Here is a 5,344-nt window from a genome sequence, read left to right as displayed (position 1 = left end):
AAAAGAACTAGCCATTAGGATCAGGTTGGTAAGGTGGGAATTAGCCCAAGCGAGGTCTGGCCTCAGAGCTAGAAGGGCCTTGTAAACCAGATGGAGATTTAGGTTTTTATTCTAAAGGCTGTTAGAAAGCAATTTCAGTTTTTAACCAGGGAGTAGTAACATTGGCAACAGAGTAGGGACTTTTTTCCACGTGGTAGCTAATCTTTTCTGAGATTAAAAACTCGTTTAAAAACTTCTAGTGACATCTTAAAGCCAGCAGAATGACATCTACATCTGTTTTTTCTTTTTATGTGGGGAAGATCTACAAAGTGGTGGTTGTGGTGGTGGTGGTAGGGATAGACCTGATGGTGATTGTGGTGGTGGTGATGTTGGAGGTGGTGGACATGTAAGTTTTTAATAAAGTTTGCTAGGACTTTCTTGAACTAATCCCTGCTACTTCTCCAGGTTCATCTTCATCTTTGATTCACTGCCCACCTCCTCTCTTCTCTCCTCCCCTGCTCACATCACACTCCTCCCCTGCTCTAGCCTAGGGCCTTTCATGCTTTTTTTACCTTAACCCAGTAAATAACTTTCAGCATTTTACTTTATGATCCAGTATAGATACATGCACACATATGTACAATATATCAACATTTTATGAAAATTGGAGAATTCACTCTAATATTTTTCCTTTCCTCTTTTAAAAATGTGGGTTCACACTTTTACCAAATTAACGTTATGACCCACTATGATCATTGGCTCCTCTGAGAGCCAAGCTCTCTCTCTTTTTGTTGGACTTTGCACGTGTGCTTTCTTCTGAGTAAAGTATTCCCTTCGAGTGCTTCTTGGGGATCCCCCACTTTACCTCCCCAACTCAAGTTAGCTAGGAGGTCTCGGGGAGTTGTTGCTGATTTGTAATAGGTCCAACTTGAGCACTCTTGCTAAGACCTCTCATTGCACTCTATCTGCCTGTTCTGTCCCTTCCTCTCTTTATTTTTTTCCACAAATATTTATTGAAAGCCTGCCATAAGCCAGGCACCATTTTAGATGTGGAGCAGGGCTGGCTTCATGGGACCCGGACCCCACGATTGGTTGAATGCTTTGCTAGTGCTGTCTTGAAATTCTTAATAATATTTTAGCAAGGAGCTCCACATTTTCATTTTGTATTGGCCCCCACAAATTATGGAACTGTTCCTGCACTGGGGTAATGAACAAAACAGACCCAAAGTCCTACCCTCAGAGAATTCACATTCTAGTGCTTTGCATTTTTTAGTATTTGCCTATTGACCTGCCTACCATCCCAACTAGACCGTAAGCTTCTTGAGGGCAAGTATTCCTCCTCACCACTATCTCCTAGCTGCTAGGTCAGACCTAGCAGCTTGCATTCGCTAACAGACTTATGTAGAATGAGTTAACGAACACGCATAATACATCCAAACTTTGTCCTATAATGCAGGCTCCCCTGAGCAAGGCTCCCCTTGATATTCTTCGACAAGATTTCCCATGTATTGAAGCTGCTTCGCTGCCCATCAACTTTGAGATGATAACTTTAGAAGAATCAGAATTTGAAGTACCTTAGGGAGCTTCATTTACACTTATGTAGGTGACTTCAACCCAGGTTTTTAATTCAAGGATCATTTTCAAAGTGAGCAGAGGACCTTTAAAACATTTTTGAAGGTGATTAATGGCCTTGGAAATGGCATGAGGGCACGGGAAGAGCATCAAGAGTTGAGAACTGAAACGAAAAGGAAGAGGGAAGCTTTTAAATTCTCTTTAAAATATAACTTAGTTTCTCTATAATTTACTTGTAACAATGTTGGTTCAGACTTGAAGATAGAGTTATAAGAGGCACAGAATCTTTAAGATGTCATAATCATAAATTGGGTATCATTTTACCCAAGGAAACCAATTTTAGTAAAAACAAAAAACAAAACCCAACTCTATTCATTAGGATTAAAAAGTATATATTTTATTGATTTCAGAGAAGAAGGGAGAGGGAAAGAGAGATAGAAACATCAGTGATGAGAGGGAATCATTGATCAGCTGCCTCCTTCACACCCCACCCTGGGGATTGAGACCACAACCCATGCATGTGCCCTGACCGGGAATCAAACTGTAACCTCCGGGTTCATAGGTTGATGCTCAACCACTGACCCACGCCAGCTGGGCAGGATTTTTTGTTTATCTGTTTCTGTATTTAATTTTAAGAATGGTAGGTTATTTTCAGACACGAAGTTTTTGTATATCTTAAACACTGCAAGGGCTTGTAAGAGTTAATGAAATACATGGCCTATGCTTATCTCTTACCTTTTACTGCCATCCTGTGGCCATTTTATTTTCTAGATAAAAATCTGTTTGCAAACCTTATTTTCTACCCTCACCACAGATTATGGTTTCAGATTTTATCTGTCCTCAGTTAACATATACTACTATACACATATTTAGTAGACTTTTGCTATATTAAGATGTTCCGTCATGCAGTAGTATATAATTACCATGGAGTTTTAATGCTGAGTGAGCTTCCATGCAATGTTTTCCAAAAGGGCTCTCTTCAAATATTTGCTTGTTTTTTTTTCCATCCCTCCTGCCCACTCTGACTTTTCAGTGGATGGTTAGGCAATCGCAGTTTATTGTCTCCTCTGTTTGACTTACAGACGCTTTCTTTTGGAACCCAGGGTTGGGTTTCCTTTCTTGGATGTCCCCTCCTGATCTTCTAGACATCTATGAAATCCCAGTGCCCTCATGTCTGGCATAAGCGGGGTCAGGCACCCCAGACAGTGGCACCCAGACATGCTCGTGTTCTCCTGGCTTGTGACCGTCAGGTTCAGCTTCTTAGGGGCAGTGTGCTCTATACAGGGCTGGGGGCGAAAAAGCATCTGCTGCGGCTCCTGGTCCAGAAGTGTCTTAGCCTCCATGCCCAGAAGACTGACAGCAGGCACATTCCACAAGGGCAAGTCTTGTTCTTGCTGTCCCGTCTACCCATGGCCAGGAGGGCCCAGTGTCTAAGCCCGGTGGGAAATAGTCTGAAAAATAACAATAATGATAATGGCTAATACATAGGGAGCTTGAATTTGCATGCCACGTCCTCGTCTAAACATTTTCTATGCATTATCCCATACTTCAAACACTCCTGAGTAGAGGCCATTTGTATTTCTTGGTAAATATAATCGGTAAAATAAACCAGTTAAAAACTCCTGAGTCCTAGAGAGTAGTGCTCCCTGTAAGGTAAGACAGTTGGGAATTGGTGGGTTTGTTGAACAAGCCAGTGAGTGAATAAATCATGTTTGGTCCATGTGCTTCAGGGCATGTCTCTTTCTAAATCAGTTCCTAATAATCCAACGCCTTTGAATCTTTCAGATCGTGAATGGTCCTTACTTTTTCTTATGCCTCCTTCAATGTCACTTTCTCTTCTTTGTTTAGCGAGACAGTTTGGGAGCATGAGGTGCCTTCCTTTACCATGGGCCAGGCACCAGTGGTCATAACGTTTTTCTACTGAAAGAGGACATCTGCAGTCTGCCGGCACTTGGGCTGACAATCACCTTGGAAGCAAGAAGTCGGAGAGATTCCTGTGCTTGCAACGTTGTCTGATCAGCACAGTAAGCAATCTTTCTAAGGCAAATATTGGTCAAAATGTCAAGGTAAAATTAATTTCTTTCACTGAATTTATTTTAACGTACATTTCTTTTCTACTTTATGGTTTGGAGGGAAATGCAAATGTTTAGTCTCCTGCTAGTTGGCTATTAATGTGTCAACGTTAGAAACAGTGAACATTTGGCTGGTCAGGTCACTCTCATATGGATAGCACCACTGTCATCTGGATTGGACCCACTTTAATGTGTCCAAATGACATCATGTCATTCTTCCTCGATTGTGTTCCAATATCTGCCTCAAACATTCTGGTCACCACATAGACCTGATCTTCCACATGACCTTGGACATTCTTCAAAACAATGGTTTCTTATTTGATGAACATTCAGGTACATCCTTTATTTTGAATTCTTAATATGCTGCTTTAACTACTTTCCCATGAACTTGCACTTCATCAAACATTTATTTTTTCTTATTCATTACTTTGTAGTGCTTAAGGAGGGTCTGCCTATCTATATATATAAAAGGCTAAGTGACCGTCCGACCAGTCATCATGACATGCACTGACCACCAGGGGGCAGATGCTCAACACAGAAGCTGCCATGATGCGCACTGGCCATTTAAAAATAAATAGCACCATGGACTTGGTGCTGACAAACCAACACTCGGCTTCCCCCAAGTGGGACACAGGCCCCGCCACCACCCTGGAGTGACACCCCACCAAATCACAGCTAATGCTGCCAAGACCCCATGGTGCAAAATGTGGCCCACAGCCCAGCCCAGCCCGGAAATGGTTGCTGTGGGTGCTGGGTAACGACATCACGTAGCAAAGCCCAGCTTCCTCTCCCTATCAACTAGCCTCCTTGGAGTTTTTTCAGCCCAGGAACTTGACTTGCTTTATAGCCAGGTGCAAACATTTTACAGTTTAACCAAATGTTAAACTGAAAAGAAGTAAGAAATGATGGAACTTGAAAATGACTTCAGGTTTTCTCACTGCTACAGTTAAATATTTTACCCTTTATTCTCCCTGCATGATCTACATTTTTAATCTGCTTTGTGTTGATATTTACTGATGTGTTGCTGACAATTACCTGAAAGGGAAGTTGGGGTGCTTCACTGGGCTGGAAAAAGTTTAGCTAAATCAGAAAACAGTCTAATTAAGCAAGTGTATTCTATATCTATAAAAGGCTAAGTTGACTTGCTCATGCACGATACATATAAAGCTCTCGCTGGTGCTGATCGCATGCATGTGTTTTGATCTGTCATTGTCGATTGTGAATTTGGTTGACACTTCTATTATAGAGTAAGGGTGAATAGCGATATTAAAATATTTCTTCTACTTAATTTTCTTTCAATGTGCACGAATTCATGCACCAGGTCACTAGTATGTAATAAAAGCCTTATATTTTATACCTATGATTATGGTTTTAACTTCTTTATAATAATACTAAAGATTATAATAATAAATATACATGACCTGCTTACTATATGCTAGGCTTTACATGTCTATTTCCTTTAATTATTACAACCCTATAAGATTTGCATTATTTTTGTTCCCCCAAATAACACATGCTTTATGAAGTACAGAGAAGAATGAGGCAATGGCAGGAAGAAGTGAACCAATTTGCCCAAAGTCATATTATTTGAGACAGGATCCAGCAGAACCAATATATATGTAATAAATGTGAATTTCACTCAAAGCTCTTGAAAGAAAAAAACTAAGAAAGAAACATAATCTTGATCTCTTATACTGTATTCTGTATCTGGCTTTTATCAT

The sequence above is a fragment of the Plecotus auritus genome, assembly GCF_963455305.1.
Source record: "Plecotus auritus genome assembly, chromosome: 1".
In the NCBI taxonomy this organism is placed as follows: Eukaryota; Metazoa; Chordata; class Mammalia; order Chiroptera; family Vespertilionidae; genus Plecotus; species Plecotus auritus.
The sequence above is the reverse complement of the archived record's forward strand: the minus strand, read 5'-3'. Positions refer to the sequence as shown.